The sequence below is a fragment of the Falco cherrug genome, chromosome 9 (genome assembly GCF_023634085.1).
Source record: "Falco cherrug isolate bFalChe1 chromosome 9, bFalChe1.pri, whole genome shotgun sequence".
Lineage (NCBI taxonomy): Eukaryota > Metazoa > Chordata > Aves > Falconiformes > Falconidae > Falco > Falco cherrug.
In genome coordinates, this window is record NC_073705.1 from 30,026,130 (window position 1) to 30,047,812 (window position 21,683).

Consider the following 21,683-nt stretch of genomic DNA (forward strand, 5'->3'; position numbering starts at 1 on the left):
TGCAGTCCCACAGCAATATTAGCAAGAGATTCTAGTTTCCATTCAAAACTTGGTAGGCAGCAGGAAGCCTGATAAAGCTCTGGTAACTGTCACTTGTTTCACACATCCCAGTAGAAATAAGGACTGGATTGAAAACAGGAACCTGCTTTAACAGAAAAGAAATGTCTACAAAAGCAGGAAAGACACCCCAGCAAATGAATCCTGGAGAGATTCTTTACTTTTGAGGTCAAGGAAACTTGAATGTAAAACTGAGAAGAGGGCTTCAAAGCCCTTTCACCAGCAAGATGTAATTGTCTTCTGTGGAGCCACATGAACCAGCTGTTTTTCTGAAGTAATATACAGAGACCTACAATATCTTTAAATAATTTCAAAAAACTACTCATCACAAACATAGGTCAGTCTATTATTTAACTGAATAACCTAAGTAAATTTTATATTATGCAGTCACAATTACTACTTTCTACTTCTCTAGTGCATTTTCAGTAGTAATTCAATGACTCAATTTTCAAGTGTTGCCCATGTCATCATGAAAATCCCACTATATTCCACCTCTATCTCATTTGATTGTTAAGTCCCAAGAAAACACCATCTGAGCAGCTGAACACAATGGACAATAATTTTAAGGGGGGGAAATGGGGAAAGAAAGAAGCGGTAGGGACACAAAGCTGACTTAGAATGTTAAACCAAGTATTAAAAAAAAAAAAAAAGTATTTGGATCAGCCCCCTGCTCTCAACAACTAAGGCACAATGGCTACTCAACTATTAAATCATGCCTCCTCCCTAGATTATGAATGGATTGGCCACAGGGTTGGAAATTTACAACGAACCCACTACCATCAACAGAAATATGTAGCGTACTACCACTTTTAAACAGTGAATAGCAAAAAAAAAAGCAAGATCAAAGTGGAGAGTACATTGGAGAGTAGAAAGAAGTGGTACTTAGGTAAGAGAGAGGCAAGTCACCTAGGCAACTGTTATCCTGACTTCAATATATGAAAAGTTGGGGTTTTCTTTTTTTCAACTGAAAGCTAATTAACCATAAGGAGGACAATTTAAAAAAAATCAGGATAATTTCAACATAACTTCAAAAACACATATTAGTCTGGAAGAAATAATTTAACTTTTAAAAGCAAATATTAAAGCAAACAAAATCCAGAGTCCAATCTTTCCAGATTTCAGCAAAGAAATTGACACGGTATCACCCAGCAATTATTTACTAAGTTGGAAAAGACGGGGTGTAAAGTGGACATAAAACTGAGTAATGGTGACATATTGAATAGATTTATTTAAAATCCTTCTTCAGACTCACCTTATTTCTTGTCTGTGAATACAGCAAAAAGTAGAGGTGTTTTGATAAAAACTGGTTACAGGAAGCTGTGTCCCCTTGATACAGGGGAGGCTTTTGCTAACTTACAGAAGAAATTGAAGGACTACTGAGATAGGCATATTAGAAATGGGAAAATATTTAGCAATTCTTCAAAGCCACATGATTACAAACAGCAGAATTTCTGTGATTACATGGTGTCTTACCATTTGAGAGCAATAGGAAAAGAGAAATCACATACCCGTGTCTAATTTACTACAAGAAGATTAAGCCAACCTGGCATACCTTTAAAACAAACTTGATCTTCAGCAATATCTGATAAAGTATTTTCAGTAGACCAAGTGGAACATTAGCACTATTACTCAAGGCTGAAGAAACACTTCAGGTGTGAGGTGTTTGATGCAGGTGAGGTACATTCAGAATTCAGGAGAATCAAGTTACTAGGCTCTGTATCTTCCTATTTATCCTGTTTTACTAGACAAACTGAAAGGTGCTTGCTTTGCTTGCTTGATCCTAGCACATAAAAGCCAAGGAAGGCACATGATCAATGCTTATAATTCATTGAGGGCTACACACCAAGGAAGGAGTTGTTTATAAATAACAAAAAATATTGAGATATTAAAAATCAGGAACCAAAAGAATGCATTTAGACTATTCAAAGTTCAAAGTTCAAGCTTTAAGCATTAGGAGACAGATTTTTAAACATCTTTCCAGAAAGAGCAACAGGCTAAAGTACTTCACTGGCTTTCAGGTAGACTGCAGTGACTTTATGACTGGGATTGGGTAAGACTGTTGCCTAACTCAGAAAGACCTTTTCTTCAGCCCTGAGTTACTACAGTGAAGAACTGCTCCCTGTTCTGCTCTCCCACTTCCCAGTATTTTTGTTCCCATTAAAGTTCAACTGGGGCTGTGAGAAGACTACATGCAATTTTTTATCTTAAAGAGAAAACAGTCTTAAGACTTAAACCCCTACCAATCTAGCTTGCCTGTTTTTATAGATTACTGCATCAAAGCAGATGACTAGAAGCTCTCCTTGAGATCAAAAGATTTAATCAGCAACTAAACAGAGCAGTGCACTGCAAACATACTGAAATGATATTGCCTCTTTAGGTCTTCATTAAATATTTGTCCTCCTTGCCAGTTTAATGGATTCCTGCTTACTACGTGAACAGCCAAAAAAGGAATTTAATTGTACTCTGCATATACATTTCAAATGCTGGCACTACCCTTTCTATGTTGATATTGCTATCTGAGAACTTCACATAAGCTTCTGCTAGGACATACAGCTACCTGCACTCCTCATGACAGACTATTTTTTATGTTAATCATCGAGTAACCTGTTCAAAAGTTTTCTTATGGCAGTGCGTAATTCAAAAACAGCTACAGAAAAGAGCAAGGGCATATTCACATGACTACCAATACGGACCAGTTACTACATAATTATTTGTATAGCATTAAAAGAACATGAAGCAGTGTTGCAGACATCCAACTCTTCTCCATTCCACTTCTTTCAAAGCTACTTCTATCAAGAAACATGCAGCGCAATGTCTTCATGATTCAAAAAGCATGCTCAACCTGTTGCAAATGTTGAAGAGGCAGGCGGGACTGTCGTTCGCTGATGTCACCAAGTCCACAATCCATTGTATCAAACACAATCAAGTCATTACTGTACACACAACAAAGTCCAGTGACTGTAAACACATTTCCCTACATCCTTCTGCCTGACAAACGATTTTTTCATTTTAGATTAGAAAATAAGCAAATGCTTTTCCAATGTAACTTGATCCACACTTGGGCAGCCAAACATAAATTTTACTTAAAAACATACACTGGGCTGAAATTTAAGCAGTGACAGAAATTGTTCAAACCCCTAATTTTTCAGAACTTCCACGTTATCCACGTATGACCTACATAGCCAAAGCACTGGCCAGAACAATGCTGGATACATAGAAAAAGTATTTCTACCACAGTGCTATATCAGACTGATAAACATCCACCACTTAGCGTGCTTTGGTCACTTCAGGGAATGTTGTTCATGACAATTTCCAGTTACAGAAGAATCCAAGAAAACAAACTGCCCTCCTGTTTAAAGTTCAAAGATGATGTCAACCATTATTGACTGTCATTTGACCTCTACCATCTTTTTTTCAGTGATAAACCAAATCCTCACCAACAAAATTTCTTTTAACTGTTTTTTTATGGACTGAGGCTGACACCTTAAATGTCATAAACAGCTGTATATGTGAGTATGATTTAGTTCAACAACGACATGCAGTCTTTGATTTGACAGAAAGACTCCAATTCAAAACGTTTTTCCCCCCTCTCACTAGTCTCCTTTTAAATTTTTGTTTTTATTTCTGGCTTGTGCTTATTTTTGGCTCCCTTATTTTGTTGCTGTAGACAGTCACATGAAAACTACTGCATACATGCTTGTTTTCAAAGTAAGCATACTGAGTGGTTAGCCTAACTCATATGTTCTTGCTTACCTCATAGATTTCTGGATTATTACTAGTTTATTCTACTTGTATAGCTCTCTTGCCACACACATATGCACACTTTTACAATAAGCTCACAACTTATGGAACTTGCAAATCATATGTGCCACTGTAGAACACAAACTCCTTAATTCCCTCATTCTGATGACATGACTTAATGCAATGTACAGGCTCCATCTATAACACACATCTTTTTAACCAGAAAACAGTATTTTTACATAATTGGAACAAAAGAACTTAATAAGGTTTGCCATTTACAGTATTATGAAAAATGTTAGGCTACTAAAGCAATTAACCCCAATGTAAATTGGTTCCATCTGAAGTGACAAAACCTTAAGTCTAGTTTTGCCAGCAACAAAACTAGTCAAATACATGAAAATTCACTGATGTCATAAAACTAAAGTATTAATCATTTCTACAATATGAAACCATCATCTTAGCAGCCTAAAACCCTCATTTCCTATTTTGTGAGGAAACACCTGCTACAGGAATAAATATCCCTAAACACAAACATCATTCTGAACAGTAGTTCTCCCCAGTTCAGCTCATTTAACACACATGTGTCAAGAACTATTGCAGTACTGCCTCAGAGGCAGCTTGCTAGGTTCCTGGAAGTAGCTTATCACATTTTAATTTTTTTTTTTTAAAGGGTGGCAGTAAAGCAGACATCATACAGATTTTAGTTGCTGTAGTTGAGAAAGTCAACCTTTTCAATGGAATTTGTGGTCTCCCTAGTCCAAGTTTTCTCTATTCTGTATCTCAGAAGATACGGTTTTGTACACACTAAAAACTGAAAGTAAAATTTGACAGCCTGGTCATTCTCAGTCTTCCCATGTGCTGCAAAAATAGGAGGACATATGTGATTCTAAAGCATCATCCTTACGCTATCGCCCACTTCCAACTTGCAAGAGATTTCAGGCTATAACGTGTAAATCATTACTACGTGCTCTAACAGTACTTTCCATTTAATCAGGACAGAAGAAAAATCCCCTCTACAATGACAATAAATTACTACAGTTTAGTTTTAAATGAAATTACATAGTTTACATCTGACCTGAGTTTCAGTCTTTTCCTAGTGGGAAATACAAATTCAGCATTCGGGTACATAATCCTCAGCGCTCAGCAGCCGACCCGCCGCGCACACTGCACATGATTTATAGCCCCTCCGGATTCAGGCGACGAGTCTCGGCGGAGCAGGTGCAACGGGGTACATTTCCCTTCCTTCAGAGACCGTTCCCTCCTATGTAAATTGACTAGCGAGCCGTCCTCAGCCTGGCGGCGGCGGGGCAGGCGCAGCGGAGGGACGGGCAGGCCGGGGTTCCTCAGGCGGAGCGGGGCGGGGGGGCCCGGCTGTGGGCGCTGCCGGAGCCGCCGCGCCTCGGACGGCGCCGGGGCCGTGAAAGCGAGCCCGGCTGCGCGCAGCGGTGCCGAGCGCAGCTCTTAAACCGCGGGCAGGGTCCGGGGGGAGCCTCGAGGGTGTGAGGCGAGCACCCCCCGCACACCCGCCCGCCCGCGCGTTTCTCTCCCCCCTCCCCGCAAGTTAGAAGTGCCCTGCCACGCCATGCCCCCCCCCGCACCCGTCAGCCCTACCCCTCCCCTGGCTGCCGGGGGAACGGGGAGCGACTCCCGACGCCTGTTACCTCCTCCGGAGCCATGGAGAGCGGTGCGGCCGCGGCCTGGGCTCGGCGCGGCTGGCGACGGCGGCTCCGCACCGGAGCGCGGGGGCCGGCGCTCCGCTCGCTCCCTCGCCCCGCCGCGCTGCGCCGCGAGCCGGCGGCACAGCCCGCTCCGCGGACGTGCGTTAACGGCGGCCGCACCGCGGTGAATTCACCGGCCCCGGTGACCGGGGTGGGGATGCGCCCCGGGGAGCGGGGGGAGGCGGGGGCGCACGGAGCGCCCCTCCTGCCCGCGTTCGCCCCCGGCGCGGGGCTCCGCCGGCGCGGAGGTCGGGGAGGCTGCCCGCGCCCTGCCGGGTCTGAGGGCGGGGGAAGCCGCCCGGGCCGGTGAGCGGGCGCCCTCCCACCTGCGCCGCCGGCACCCCGGGCTGCCCGGCCGGCTCGAGTCGCCCCACGCGCCGCCCGCGCGGGGAGCCGTTAGGGCGCAACGGGCGCGTCACGCGCGCCCTCAGCCCGCCGGCCGCGGAACCTCGCGCGGGAGCGGGCGGGCGGCGCGAGGCGGCCGCGGGGAGTTGCAAAGGCTCCGCAGCGGCTGAACGCCGCGGGCCCCCGCTCGGCGCGGAGCTGCGCCCCTCTCGTCCTCCGGCTGCCCGCGGCCCGCCGGGTGCCTCGTCCGCGGGGAAGCGCCCCAGCCCGCGCTGCCCGCCTCCCGGCACCGGGGGGTCGGCCGGGCAGCACAAGCGTCCCCGAGGGCAGCGGCGGCTCAGCAGCCCTGTGGCCGTGCTCACGTTAACAGGGCAGGGCTCGCTTTGTACGAAGGCGTCCGTCTACCCCATCGCCAGCACCAGCCCTGCTAAAAGCTCGGCCGCTGGCCAGCTGCTGGAGCCGGGTTCCTCCGTGCTACGCACCCCGGTGTCCGCGCGAGCGGCTGTGCCCTGGTAAGCAGCAGCACCGACCCCTGCCCCGGCCCGGCGGCGCCGGCCTCGGCCGGGCCGTTACTACCTCTGCTGCGGGGCAGCGCGGGCCGCTTCGAATACTCTCTGTTGGAAGCTGCAGTACGCTGGAATTGGCGTTTCTTCCCAGCAGGGATAAGCAACCACTCAGATGTTTAGGCTTTCAGAACAGCTGTTGAAGGCAGGAGCCCCTTTCCATGTCTCTGCTTTTGTTTTCCACTCAAACATAAGTAGAAGTCCTTCAGGTCCACCACCCCCCTCCAGTACTTGCTACCAGATGTAGTCTACAACACCAAGCAAAAGACACTCTCCCGTACAGCCACCTTTTAATCTCAGTCAGGTAGCTCCCTTATCAGGTGATGAAATTTGTGTAGAACATGATTTATCACCTATTTTTTATTACCTCTTCACCTCATCTATAAAACCAGGCTTGCCTACCTGGTAACATCATCATGCTTTGAGGGACTGTGTTTGAACAGGATGTTATCAAGGTTTAGCAATTCTTTATTGATCGTGTGCCAGGAGCAAAAGTTTCTCCTGTCACCTCTTGAGGATTTTAGATTAGCAAAGAATTTTCAGCCTGACACAGCTATATATAGAGATTCCCAAGAATCAAACAGAATTCATAAGCTTTACATAGATCCCCCAAATTGTCATAAGCCCTTGGTTGGATAATCATAGGCTATAAGGATTAAAGCTGTGTAAAGAGGAAGAGGAAAATAAATTGAAAAGGTAGAGCACTTTTGTGGGAAAAAATCATTTACATGATATTTTATTGTTGTTTTTCCTCTCACATTGTGCTGTGAATTTTTGTGTTACTTGTCTACAAGACAGTAATTATTGTAACTCCACAGCTGAGGTTGCATTGTGGTTTGCACTTACAGCAGGACTAAAATCTCTCCACTTAATATTTGAATGCTTATATTTAGACTACACATTTGGCACAATAGCATCTGATAATTACAGCTGAATTTTCTTTTAAACATATTTATTTGGCTTCTATAGAGAAAAATCCCAATTGTCCTCTTTTTCAAAATGTTCACATTTTTGTCACATTCGTGAATTCTGAAGGTTCCCATGTATATTGCAAGCCATTCTTACTGTAGGATAAGAACACAGGTAAAGCTGACTTTGAACTTTTAAGATTAAGCATATGAATTCATCCCAGTATTTGTCACAGCCCAATTAAATTTGGCAAAGATTTGTCAGAGAGCGCTGCTTCTGATTTTGTTTTTAAAAGTGTGTGTCCTGGATTAATATTCTGATGAAGTTTTCTTTTAATTCTGGTGCCTGTTTTTCAGGTGGATTTCATTTTCTTCATTGTTTTCTGACTGCTTCTGGATATATCCGCCATATTACTTCACTACACTTAGTACTGGTGCTCCAACATGATTATAGAATATTTGGTGGAACTGTTCTATCTAGTTTTTACTGAAAAAAAACCAACACAAATGTTTGCCAGAATCAAAAGTTTCAGGTAAGTTTATCAGTTTTAGCAGGAAAAAGTAAAAAAAAAAGTGGGACTTGCCTAAAACTTCTCAATCGCCAATCCAAAACTCGGCTTCTCAGGAAGAGTACATTATCTAATATCTTCTGTAATGCAGTTGTTCATCTTAACATCAGTTCGTTTCACTGTTCCTACTGAAGGCAGTACCTGAACATCACTCTTCTGATTAGAAATTGTCTCACTGGTTTCTCTCTCAGTAGTGGTCTTACATGTTAATCTCTTCTGTTCACCATTTGATGTATCCATATACAACAGGCAGGTTTTATTTAATTGAACCATATCCTCATTTAATCTCTTAATAAAACAAGTTCTGTATTTCCCTGATGACATCTATGACCTATTACAGTTTGAATTAGTCTGTCTTAAACCCTGATGGATAGAGTTTTATACCTGGCATTCTAGTAAACTCTTACTAGTAATGTGTGTAATAGAATTAAGCCTCTCATCTCCATTTAAACACTAAGATGGGATTGGCCTTTCTTTCATGACTTTCCTGTGTTGATAGCTTATAGCTTGTCTTGTGCTCAGTACTAACATATTTTTCTCATCCTGTACAACTTCTGATTCTCCAACTACCAGATTATACCCAAATTCTTCTTGAATTTTGTTATCCTATCATATAACACCAGTTCTTGGATCCAGTGTCTTGTGTGTGCTGCTGACAAGTTGGGAATCGACAGTAAATTTCATGTTTTCTTTTTTTTTCTAAGATTACTGATGAAATTACTAAGAGGTACTGAAGCATGGGCCCTCAAACTTTTTAACCAGGGGGCCGGCACGCGGATGAAGTGGCAGGCAGTCATCTGCGGCTGCTTGGTTTCCCCCCCAACCCCTGGTGGTGGTGGTGGTGTGTGTGGGGGGTTTCTGTAAATACCAGGGGCCGGATTGAGGATCCTGGGGGGGTGTATCCGGCCCTAGTTTGAGGACCTCTGTACTGAAGTAATAACACTAATTCTTAAAAACTCTAGAGAATTCGCATTGATCTCTTTTCAACATAAACCCTTTTCCTTGTCCGCTTCACAATTTTTGTGCTAGTTTTCATCTCTTCCACTTAAATAGTTGCTGCTTGCAGGTGGCTACTGTTAAACTCTGGAAGAAGCACAGGTGCTAAATGAGATAGTGGATACGGTGTCAATTGTTTGTGGTAGCATGATAAAGGTACAGTATAATTAAAAGGATAGAGGAGAAAAACATGTATGGCTAGCCTGGTGAAAGTCCAAAGTCCAGTGTATCTGTTGTGCTAGAATCCCTTCTTAAAAATGGCCTAGGACTGTGACTCAAAGAACAATCACCGTTGCTAGAGATGGGGGAGAAAGGACCTATTTTCAATGCTTTTTACTTATTTCTTCTGGTTTTGGAAATTCTCCAGATTCTTTATCACAGAGCTCAATTGCATGGACAGTTTCATTCATGAATCATCTTGGTTACTTTTGTAGAGATATGTACCTATAAAAGTATCCAAAATTTCAAAGCCTGGATTTCTTATATTGTTTTTATTTATTGAAGTACCACTTTATGTTTCTACTAAATGATTAACATCCTTGCTGATGCCTTATTGGTATTAAAAGATAGACAGATTTATTACATATGGATGCACAGTTCCAGTACTGCAACATCTGAATTTATATGGGCATGGGTTCATTGGCAATATTTCAAATAATATGTGTATTCATGTTGTGGATCACTTCAAGTTTCAGTGCTGTCACATCTAGACATTTAGAGTTGGTGCATCTCTATCAAATACTTTGGATGAAATCTTGATTACACAAAAACCAAAGAAATTCTGCTAGTTCCTTCATCAGGGCTAGGATTTCATTCACTGACGTTTTTCAGAGGGTTCACTGTGTTTGAGATTAAATCCCTAATTACAGTAGCTTATATAAAATATAAACATAGATGTTTTCTAGATTTTTTTCCTAGAAAATGAATTATATAGAAGAAAGAATATTTTATGATAGGATCAATCCTGATATAGTAAAACTAAAAGCAAATGATAGTAGTACAGCTATGTGAAATATCCCTGGCCTGAAGGCCATATGACATTTGCTTGATTCAAGGCTTAATACTCAAAGTTTGGTACAATTATTCATCCACTAAGGTTCATGGAGTTGGTCTGATTTACGACTAATTCTGGCCACTACACAGAAACCGTGGTTTCAGTTGAATTATGATTATTTGTTTCAGTCTGAAGCACAGACTGAAATTCAAGGCATAAAGGGTGTCTTTTGCCTTGATTTGCAATTATTTTTCAAGTGAATTAAACATCTGACGAGTAATTGAGCAGATCTACTTTTCTGTACTAAGAGTGAATTTGACTCAACTTTTCCTCATTCTCCAAAGACCTTTTCTTCGGAGCTTTATAACTAAGTGAGGTTATCTAGACAAATATGGATTTCAGTCTGCATAAAACTTACAGGACTTTATCATATGAAACCTCAGGGCTTGACATAGGCAGTGTCTGGTATTCAATACAGTACCAACCTTTGAAATACTCCAGAGAAGTGCCTCTTCTTTCATGTTTATTTAGTGATTGAGTATTGTAATTCCTGACATCTTAATCACCATTAAATTTCTTTTTCTCACTAAAGTCATGAAGACTGTTAGAAATCCTTATGAACAGTAAAGTGATAGACACAAGGTACTGAGAGGACATCAGTGGTGGTGAAAGATGACAAACTTATTTTCCAAAAATGGGGCAATTCTGTCATTCCTGAAGGGTGACTGAGGGCATTCCAAACAAGTGTAGATAATTTTTTAAGCTGAAACACTTTGCCATATATTCTATTTCTGACTTTAAAAATTACCCTTGATTTTAAATACCCTCACTCATATGTCCATTGCACTACTCTAAATTGTGTCACCAGAGGCAGTGCTCTGAAGAAAGAAAAGAGAGAAAATAGGAAGGGTGAATGAACAGTCACAGCAAGGAGTTAGATGATCCAAAAAAAGATATTAGTCCGAATTGCTAGTCCAGCTGAGTTGTACCTTCTGCAGACTCAGAACAGACGATAACTAAAAGTAAAATTGCTTTTGTAGTTTTCTTACCCTGAAAATAGCCTAAAATTATCTATACACCGCTAGGGTAAGTTGCAGACAGGGCTGGTGTCTAGGTACACCACCTCTGAACATTCTCCTGAAGCTGTGCAGTTAGCCAAAGAGTAAAGCATGTTGTAGACTTTCCCTTCAGAACCTCGATGCATTTACGGCTTCTGAAGGAGCAAGACATGAGATCACTGGAAGGAAAACTCACTACGCCACAATGCTGAACCAAGACTTTATTGTTTTGCTGGCCCTGAAGTTTCAGCTGAAATGTGGTTTATAATACTGTAAAATTATAGGTCAGGTAAACCTCACTGCAGCTCTTGGGTATAGCTGTCCCTCTTCATTTAAGATAGGTGTAAGAAGTCATTATGCTGCTTTGCAGAAACAAGTAGCTGGAATGACTGTAGTCTCTAAACCCCAAACACAATTACATTCCTCTGTACAAAACAAAAGCTTGAAAGAGCCAGATGAGAATGTGAGTGAAGTGGGTGGAGTGGTTTTGCTGTTTTAAGCAGGAAATAAATACAAGTGAAACAAATAGGGGCTATGTATGTAGGACATACATAAACATGTAGAAGCAGCCAAAGTGTAGAAGGAGCTAATGTCCAGTTACTGCCAGAAGAAAACCTGGAAAGGTTTTGGGCTGCTGGCACAGACTGACATGGGTTGGAAACTCTGTAAAAAATATGTTTTTTCAATATGTATAATTTCTGCTGTTCTCAAGGAAACAGGATTTTTTTAATGTTGCTTTTTAGAAACAGACTGCTCTGAAAAAAGATCAATCTCTATTAACAGTTCCTCCTTCTAGTGGGAATAGTCTACAAACCTCCAAATTTTGACCAGCCGTTGGGCATAATAACAAAGCTGTGTGACAGAGTGATAAATCGCAGATGTAAATATACATGCTATTATTAAAGTGATAAATCTCAGATATAAATATACATATTGTTATTAATTGATTTACAGAATTCACATTTCCAGAGGTACACCTTCCTTTAAGGTGTTCATAAGAATTATTTATGCTTTGGGAGATGAAACTGGTATATCTAGCTATCATTCAAATACTCCAAAGACCTGCTAAATCAAAAAGACATTCCTATAAAGGAGAAAAAGTTTTTAATTCTCAACTTTTATGTGAAGATTAGGTGTCTGTAACCTCCCCAACACCCAGCAAATCTAGGAAAAAATAAGAGTATGTAAGCATGTGTTTTCTGAATTTGTTCCCCAGAGCCTTGAAAAAAGCTTAGAAAAGGAAAGAGCTTTTTGGGTAGTGGGCTGATAGTAGCTTGGAGCAAGTGGTGAAGGAATACTCTGTTGCCTTATTCAGGGAAATAAGATTTTGTAGTTTCTTGTAGACAAACAGGATCAGCTCAAAGAAACAGCTGTACGAGAGGACAACCCATCAAGCTTAGACCCACGGTTCAACTCAGTAAAGTATGAGTACATTCCTGACTTAACCAGACCAGGAAACAGTTATCTCAAATCATGTTTCCCAAAGCAAACCTTGACAATAATCCAGATTATGCAAATGATTAATTTTCTCAATGCACATGTAACTGTCGACTTCATTATTAATCAGCTGGGCTTTTTCTATACCTGTAGGTAAATGAAAGAACTTATGTGGAAGGTGCAACACACTCATGGATGAAACATTCCGTGTGTGAAAGAATGAAACATATTGAAATGGACACCTCTGCGCTTTCTAAATCTCACAGTATCAGTAAGGACTCCCATATTCTTTAAGGGTAACAGTTAAGTATGGAATGCATTTTTTTTCTTTTTACTTTGCTACATAAATGTACAGCATATTGTGCAATGGTCACATTAGGGCAGTCAGTCATTACTGTAAATAAGGGAAGTATAGATGTTTAAAATAAGCACACACATGCATATTTTACTCAACAGCAAAAAGAACCATCTTGAAGAATACAGCAGTGATTGCTCAAGTGCTCAATACACACAAAAAAATCTCACTATTAAAAAAGGAAATGAATGCCATGCTGGAACTGATCAAAGGTCCAGTAGTCTGTTTCCAATGTATAGTTATAGAATCATAGAATCACAAAATACTTCAGGTTGGAAAATACCTTTAAGATTATCAAGTCCAATCATTAACCTAGCACTTCCAAGTCCATCACTGAACCTTGTTCCTAAATACCACATATACATGTCTTTTAAATACCTCCAGGGATGGTGGCTCCACCACTTCCCCGGGCAACCTGTTCCAACGCTAGACAACCCCTTCACTGAAGAAGTTTTTCCTAATACACAATCTGAACCTCTCCTGGCACAACTTGAGCCCATTCCCTCTTGTCCTGTCACTTGTTACCTGGGAGAAGAGACCGACCCACTCCACCTACAGCCCCTGTCAGGCAGCTGTAGAGAGCGAGAAGATCTCTCCCCTGAGCCTCCTTTTCTTCAGGCTAAACAACCCCAGATCCCTCAGCCGCTCCTCATAGGACTTGTTCTCTAGACCCTTCACCAGCTTTGTTGCCCTTCTCTGGGCATACTCCAGCACCTGAGTATCTTTCTTGTAGTGAGGGGCCCAAAACTGAACATGATAGTTGAGGTGCAGCCTCAACCGTGTTGAGCAACAGGGGCACCATCACTGCCCTAGTCCTGCTGGCCACCCTATTTCTAATACAGGCCAGGATGCTGTTGGCTGCCTTGGCCACCTGGGCCCACTGCCAGCTAGCGTTCAGCCAGCTGTCGGTTCATCTACTTTCCTATCCTTGGCCACTAGCAGGTGGTTAAAGACTATAAAAAGAGTGCGTACAAATTGGTCCTTTCAGAGGAACATCCTCCTACCTTCTGGCAATAAACAGTGTAAAGGTCTTCTGAAACAGAGGTTCTGTACAGTCTTACGTTCAATAGCCACTGTTGGACTGAATGAAGAAAGAACAACATAAGCAATGATTGAACACTTACTGAAAAGGAACAGTGGCAGCTACTGAATCTTCAGTGCCACCACATACACCACCCTGGGTTTTCCTCAGAGGTCTCCTGTCTGATTACTCACCAAGTTTGACCCGTTTAGGTTGTGAGATCTGACAAAATCACAGCCTGAGTTGGAGCATCTGGGATTTAACTTTTATTTATAAAACTTAATTAGGAGATTTTTTCTTTCTTTCCATTTTTTTCCAGCTCTTCACTGTTAAAAAACATATAACACCCTACATAGGCACATACAAACAAATAAAACAAGTAAAAGCAAACCACAACAGTCAGTGAAGTTACTTGCTATAGAAATAGCAGTGCTGGCATTAGCACTTCAAAGGGAAAATCTATTTTAAAATTTAACTGCTTGGCAGATGCAGCAGATATAGAACAGGAACCAAAGAGAGGTGAGGAGGGAGGGAGAGTAGGAAGAGGAGAAAATGAGCGGGGAGGGATAGGAAAGCAGATGAACTGCACATTAATTCAAGGTAAAAATAGCCAAACTCGGTGTACTGGCAGTGAAATGCTGGCAATGTGGAACCCAGTAGCAAAATCCTCATTGGCTTCAGGGAAATCTGTCTTTCACTCTGCATCAATATTTTTACTCTTAGGTACGGTGTCAACACAATTCCTCAAGGTATTTATTTCTGTTTAGTTCATAGTTGCCAATCACTTATACTACAGCAATTCTATAAATATTGTGAAGTCGAGAAGGAAACTGACCCTCACTACTGTTTTCAGCACCACATTGGAAAATCAGGGTAAAAACCTTTTGGGTTTTAAGGAATAAATTACTATTCATACCGATAGTATTATACAACCATAAATAGCCATTTGTTTTATATTATACTCCTGTATTTTGAAGCAACTGGTAAAGAGTTTCAGTCCCTTGATTCCTGGGATTTGCTGTCTTCTACTACACCACTGAACTCCTGATGCAATAATGATTTTAAAGACAAAGCTTTAAAACAGTATGTTTAGTCTGTAGTGCAAGATATATGGAAAGGTTAGTCTACATCGATGCATAACTGATTATTCTTCAGGCTGAAAAATATTCATGGAGAAGTGTTTTTTATACAGTCAGTCGGATTGCTGTGGTAACACTGAATAACCTTAGCTGGCTCATTAAATCCATCCATGATAGATTTTTTTTGTTTTCTGTTCTTTGCCAATAGTAGTAATAATCATGTAGATAAGTCATTAGACTATTACAACTTTGTCATTTATTCTTAAATCTGTTCTGAACAGGATTCAGATAGCATGGTTAAAAAGTTACTATCCTTGCCACTGTTGTTCCAGAAGATTCTTCAGTTAAAGTACATCACAGTAAATATGAAGAAACATATCCATATCAAAGTAATTTTCAGGATAACCTTTGTCTTGATACGAGCAGTCCATTTCATAAGCACTGCATGACATCATTTCACATGAAGCTTTGAAGGAAAGGAGATACGTTCTCTTCAGTGATCCTAAAACAACTATGGCAGATGCATACACTTTTACAATGGGGGATCACACTCCATCAATCAGGTAAAGTTTTCTGAGTGGCGTATGGGAAGCAGGTACAAGCTCATAGCTCCAAATGTATCTACCTTGTGGAGAAGCTCATTATACAGGAGAGGGCAAAGGGTGACCCATGAACTTATGGGATTGTAGTGGAAGGACTGTACTTGGCCCTTTATAAGGACTGTAAAAAAAGGCAGAACTTTACAGCTTCACTGAAGAAGGCACAATTCCAATTTAGGCTTTTTTGGCAAATTATTTTCTCTCTTCTTTTGTAAGAAGGAAAATGAGAGCAAAGTAGTCTGTTAAGAAATACCAATTTTGTTTGTTTGGGGTTTTTTTTCCCTGAAATTTGCATTTAAAATTAGCTTTGTTTATCTAGGTGCTCAGAAAATGTTGGCTGGGGATTTTATTTATCCAGACATCATGGAATGGCCATTATTCTTTTAACAGGATAAAATCTTGCTATGATTTAAGAGAATACAGTAAGAGATTATGAAGACACTAACACAAAGTAAATCCACCATTTTCAAAGCAAAATGTGAAGTCTTGCTGATCAGCCAAGTGAGAGACCGATAGATGGTTGTTAACAATAATAATTCCCCATACCTTTATTTTATTCGCTCCATCTTTTATGTGTTTCCTCCTGCTTACTTCTCCATGTCTGTAAAGTGCAGGTCTTTTGAAGTTCCGTTGTCTATATGGTTGGGCTGACTGTTATTTAATTACTTTTTTAAAAATCAGCAGTTTTGCTCCATGGCCTCAAATGTTGAAGTCCCTGGCTGAAAAACAGGTTTGGTAGCAGATAAGTCTCAAGGGGAAAACATTTGAGGTAAATGCCTAAGGTTAAAAATAAAGAAATATATCTAAAATACAAATAATTTAATGTATAAAATCATTGGGCCTTCATTTTCACCTATGTAGCTATATTCATTCTGGGTTAAATGAATCTGAGGAAATGTGGAAAGTTCTAAACATAAAATTATAAAAAATAATACTTGTGAGCTAGTTACACTTTGTTCAGCTCCCAAACTATTTTTTGACTGAGTCTATTTTATAGTAGCCTGAATGTGCTACAGCTCCCTTAATACATAGCAGTTTTCAAAATTAAGAGTTCTCAGCAACTCCTGCTTTCCAGTTGAAAACGTTTTCAGCCATTTACATGTGTATCGTGAAATGGACCTCTCACATCCGTGCCTACATTTCTAGAAGTCGGCTGAGACTTTGCCATTGACCCATGACAGAGGAAGCTGAAAATATTCGACTGAAGTGTTTAAGATTTGCATCACAGAATCAAGATCAATAGCTCTTTGTCTGAGGCAAGCTGTCCTTGCCTGGAACAGCCTAACTACAAAATATCAGAATTAAGGTGAACAAGGAAATACACACTTTTTATACATGAGGAACTGAAGAAATGACAGTAATTAAAACAAAAAAGGGTAGCCCTTGACTTCATTTAGGTTTTGATATTTGGTCTCTTTGTGATAGTTTATAATATTTCAGTTAGCTTTTTTTCTTGGTAAGTATATACTTTAATTGGGTCATTTTAACACATCAGAACACTATGGGATATTTTAACTAAATAGAATCCACATCTCTTGGACTCTAACCCATCAAAGCTTACTCAGTAATTATTTTAGTCTTGAAAAGAACTGGCTGACATTAAAAGAACTTACCATAGTTGTACAAAAAAGAAATCACCAAAGACAAGAAAATAATGGTATTTGTATTATTCTGATGTTAATTATCTCTTTTGTTCTGGATTCTACTCTCAAATAATAAACTTAATCTTATATTGAGCAATCTCGCCTTCAGTTTGGTATAAATAACTCATGTCCCAGTCAGTTCTTTTCACAGGTGCGCCTGTAACAGAGGAGACCTGCTTAATTAGACCTCCCTCTCCCAAACCCTCAAAGAATAATTGTATTCCTGTGGTTTTAGGTACAACATAATGTTCTAAAAACAAAACAAAAGCCATATAAGAAAAATAAGCCCTTCACTATTAAGACATAATGCTTTGTAGACAAAGGCTACCATGCTCGTTAACACAGAAAATAGATTTGTTTGCCTCACAAATTGTTGTAGATAGGCTTAATTGGTTATTAACTCTACAGGTAGAGATAATTACAAAGCTTTTAAAATATGCCTTCAAATTTGATGTGGCCAACCTATGCAAAACTGGGACCCAATTTTTCAGAGTGGTTTGTGCTTTCAAAACCCAGCTGATGTTGATGTGGTAACTGTAGGTACTCATCTCCTAAAACCATTCTTATACTAAGTATATACTAAACATAAGTATAATAACTAAATATAATAATCTTATTCTAAGTATCCAGTATTTAAGACATCAAAACCAGAGGCACTTTTTCAAAATTTTGTTTGGTACAGCAAACCTATTTACATAATCTGGGTCTTCTGATGCCATTATACAAGTAAGATATAACAAGAACAAGAAAACTCCCAACCTCCTAAATAGTGTCTTCAGTCATTCCCTAGCTCAGTTTTTCTGGTTTTAAATAAAATGTTCTTTTTAACTTTTTTTGAGTTTGCTTCCAAGAAATGGTTCCCACACTCTTACTCAGAACAATCCTCCATAGAAAACATTCTGGAGATTCCAAAATGTATGTGCAGTCAGTTGTCATTGGGGATTCAAAATTGTCACTAGAGTTCAGAGTTGGTTTGGGGAGCAGAATAGTGGTACATCCTCTGGAACTTTAGTGAACTTTTATATCATAGCATTCTTTTAGACAGTAATTGTTCTAAAATAATTTCAAAGCAAGCCAACAAAAATCTACAAGCGTTCTATGCTGTATCATTTATTCATCAGATCTGCCACTAGTAGCAATGATAGCTTTGCATGTAATTTGTTAGCTAATTGTTAATATAGATGGTTTAATTATAGTGAACATACTTAAAACCTATAAATATAAGAAGTAATGCTTAATTTTAGGGTTTCTTTCCTCTGGATACTTGAGAGTTTTGGATATGTGGGCTTGTCCTAGGTATCCAGAGGACTCTATCAAAAATCCCCAACAAGGTAAGTAGAAATCTAATTAGAACTAACTAAAAGACTGAGTCCAGGCCTACTGAATGACACACTAAATCTGATGTTGTTAACAGAAGATATATGTACACTGTATTTTACCACCAGATGCGACTTCAGCCTGCCTACATTTTGAGCTGATTAGAGGAAATCATGTTCAAAACAGAAGCCACAGATTGCTGTGATATAGGGTGTTGTAGCTATGCTTAGTGTTATGCTACTGAAGCTATATAGCTGCTGGATGGCTCATATTTAGTGAGAACTGGTTTATGTTGCTTCAGAGAATGGGCAGGCAGAAATCATATTTGCCTTTAAATGCTCATATATATATCTAACAGTGGAAGAAGAACTAACCTCAGAATTTTTTGCTGAATATGACCAACGTTTATTTTTCTTATTATGTTTTTTAGAATTATTATTATGTTCCTTATTATTTTTTCTGCTGTGGTAGCAGGCATCAAAGTTGAAAGTAAATATACTCGCATGGCATTTTGGCGAAGTTCTAATTTGAGTCATGTTGCTCAATTTATTCACAAATGTTAATTTCATGATGTATACAAAACCATGATCTAAAGCAATACTTCAGATACTTAAAATATTTTTTAAAAAGTAGACATTCCTACCCCCCCAACAGCCAAGTTAGCAAGGGATAAAATGGTATTTTTCTTTGATATGATATATAATTTATGATGCCAAGCACATATGCCATCTGTTGACTGTTGAACATAACTAGAAATATGACATTTTTGGAACATAACAGCAATTAGAATATTACTAAAATGCATTGAATACAATGGGCAATCATGGTAATCATGTAGATAACCACAGAAAACACGGTACACTGAAGATGCACTGGTTATTTGATTTATGTCTTTAAAATCTGCATAATTTGCAAGAACTCTTTTGTCTGTTTAGTGAATGTGAAGGAACATTTTATCACTGTGATTCTCAACGCATATTTTATAACTTTTTCAAATGTGTTTAAGCATGAAAGAAAAAGGGAGGTACTTCCAAATATCTGCACCCCAAGTCTTTCTTATAAATTAACGTCTCTAAGTTTTCATTGCTTCCTCATAAGCGTGATATCTTTCAATAGCACAGAATACGATCTATGGGACTGTGGTTCACATACATAAGACAAAGAGAACCAAGATACAGGGTGCTGGAGTGAAAAGTCTAAGCTACATGTACAAGGCCACTGAAATGACAAAAATTGTTTTGTTAGTGGGAGCACTGTGGCTAGTTCTGGACCAAAGTGGCCTATCAATAATAGATTAATGGTCTTGAGTCTCCACATCCTACTAGAAGCTGTTGTATATGGCATGCTTGAATTCTCAAGAAAATAAGATCTGATTCTGGGTAGAATTACTGTGTGGGTGTAGAGACGTTTGGATCCAAGGTATTAGGTACATAATTAACAAAGGTGTATCTCAAACCCTGAACAATCAGCGAAGTTCTGTGTTGGAAAATCTTTTCAAAGATTAACACATTAATAACATTTGTGGTGAACCGAATGGCTAAAATCCTGTTCTTATTTCAGAGGATGATAAAACTCCCCTTGATTATGCCAGGAAACATCAGGCACAAGTACCAAGCTGTACATTCTGCTAAAGAATGCTGACACCTCATACCTGTTGTTAACGCTTTGAGTGACTTATTGAGTAAACAACTGAAGTGACTCAACATTTATAGAAGACAGAGCATGTGAACAAGGGTTATATCTTATTTTGTCTAGAATGCCATGTGGTCTTACAAAGGACATTTATTCTATCTGACCCTCACTTCGTCTATAATCCCTAAATAAGGTTTTCTTCACTGCTTCTGTCTACTGAAAGTATCAGATCTTCATGGTATGCAACATCTCATTCTATGCAATTGCACAGTCGCCAGCATAATAGAAACAGTGTTAGATGAGTCTCCCAAGAACTGAGGTCCTGAAAATTTACATCCAGCTCTAAGCATGCAAAGGTATGGATTAAAAAAATGTAATTAAAATGTAGGCTTTAAACAGTTATGCACATGTACCTCATATATTTTTCATAGCACCGTTGCTTTCTAAATTTCTAATAACCTCACAATAGCTCCCTCTTATGCATATTTGATGTGAAACAATATCTTTAATGGAATAGTTGAAATGAACTGTGGTAAATCCCTGTTAGGTATTTTTCCATTTTGCAAAGTAACAAGAAGTTGCAAACTACAGATGAGGTTCATTTAGATGAAAAGAGTTTACATCTCAAGGCAAAAATAAAGTCCTAAAATTTAGGGGAAAGGAGAAGATATTTTTTTGTTTGTTTCCATTTCTGTCTTTGAGGTTCTGCTAACTAAAGCATTCAAGTTCCAAGGCTGAACTTTAATCTGGATTTATTTATTTATTTATTTTAATACTCCTGGGATCTCTGTGAGGAATCTCCAAAAAGAAACTGTGGTGATTCTTCAAGGACAGCTTCAAGAAGTCGGAGTTCTTAAATACAGGCCACACTATTCCATGGTCAAGAAACACATAGAAAAGCCCTGCTTATGAGCCAAATTCCTCTTTTTGTTGGTCTACCCATGTATCAAGACCTCATTGTCAGTGCTTTTCTTTGGAAGAGCTGGTGTCAGGGAACACTTTCTGTCTTCCCTTTTTTCCTGGCTTGAGTATCTTGTGAAATTCTAGTTTTTAGAGCTAGGTTGGCAAGGTAGCACCTTGGGCCTGGTGACGAAGGAAGTGAGACAAAAGTTCATGAAGAAACAGGAAATTCCAAAATAACTTTTATGATATGTCAAAGCTGTGTTCATATGATGTTTCAGGAATCTGCCACAAAGCACTCAACTTCAGCAGGCTTTGATGTACCTTCAGACATCGTCCTGGCACAAAAGCTTACAGTGAAATAGAACTTCCTTGCAGCAGTTTTTTCTGCTTTGTAGAAACAGGACCTTGAAAAGACTTCTGAGAGTGAGCTGATGATTGTGTGGCCTGTTTCTTGTTAAAGTCAGAGTCTTAACATTTTAAAGTTTTTAATAAGCATTTTAGTTTAGTTTGCTAGCATGGAGGCTGCTCATTATGAGCTAATTGTTTCAAAGAATTGCTGAAAGTGCTTAAATGTTAAATACATGCTACTGTAAGCAAATATTCACAAGTCTTTCAAAACAGATGTTTGAGAAATGGTAAGCTGTCTGCTCATGGTGGCAGTACGCAAAGGACATGAGGAAGTGGGATTAAATATGCTCACAACTACATGGATGCTAATCCACAATGCTGCTTTCTTTAATTTTCAATT

At 39.7% G+C, this 21,683-nt stretch overlaps 1 protein-coding gene and 1 long non-coding RNA gene across 4 annotated transcripts in view; both read right to left on the reverse strand.

Moving 5' to 3' along the window:
* Nucleotides 1–5,808, reverse strand: part of LOC102054204 (heparan sulfate glucosamine 3-O-sulfotransferase 1-like) — a 61,412-nt gene extending 55,604 nt beyond the window's left edge. For 2 of the 3 annotated variants that reach the window (XR_003558416.2, XM_005435167.3), the window contains exon 1: nt 4,874–5,264. The gene's annotated coding sequence lies outside the window, so the exon portion shown is untranslated. Of the gene's footprint in view, nt 1–4,873; nt 5,265–5,459 lie in introns of those variants that run through there. The other variant, XR_008734006.1, reaches the window with a different exon arrangement.
* A 6,252-nt stretch (nt 5,809–12,060) lies between these two features.
* LOC129736806 (uncharacterized) lies at nt 12,061–17,354 on the reverse strand. The gene is made up of 3 exons (XR_008733886.1): nt 17,054–17,354; nt 15,987–16,159; nt 12,061–15,307 (listed from the first exon to the last, which is right to left on the reverse strand). It is a non-coding gene; the product is annotated as an uncharacterized LOC129736806 (long non-coding RNA).
* Nucleotides 17,355–21,683: the final 4,329 nt, after the last annotated feature.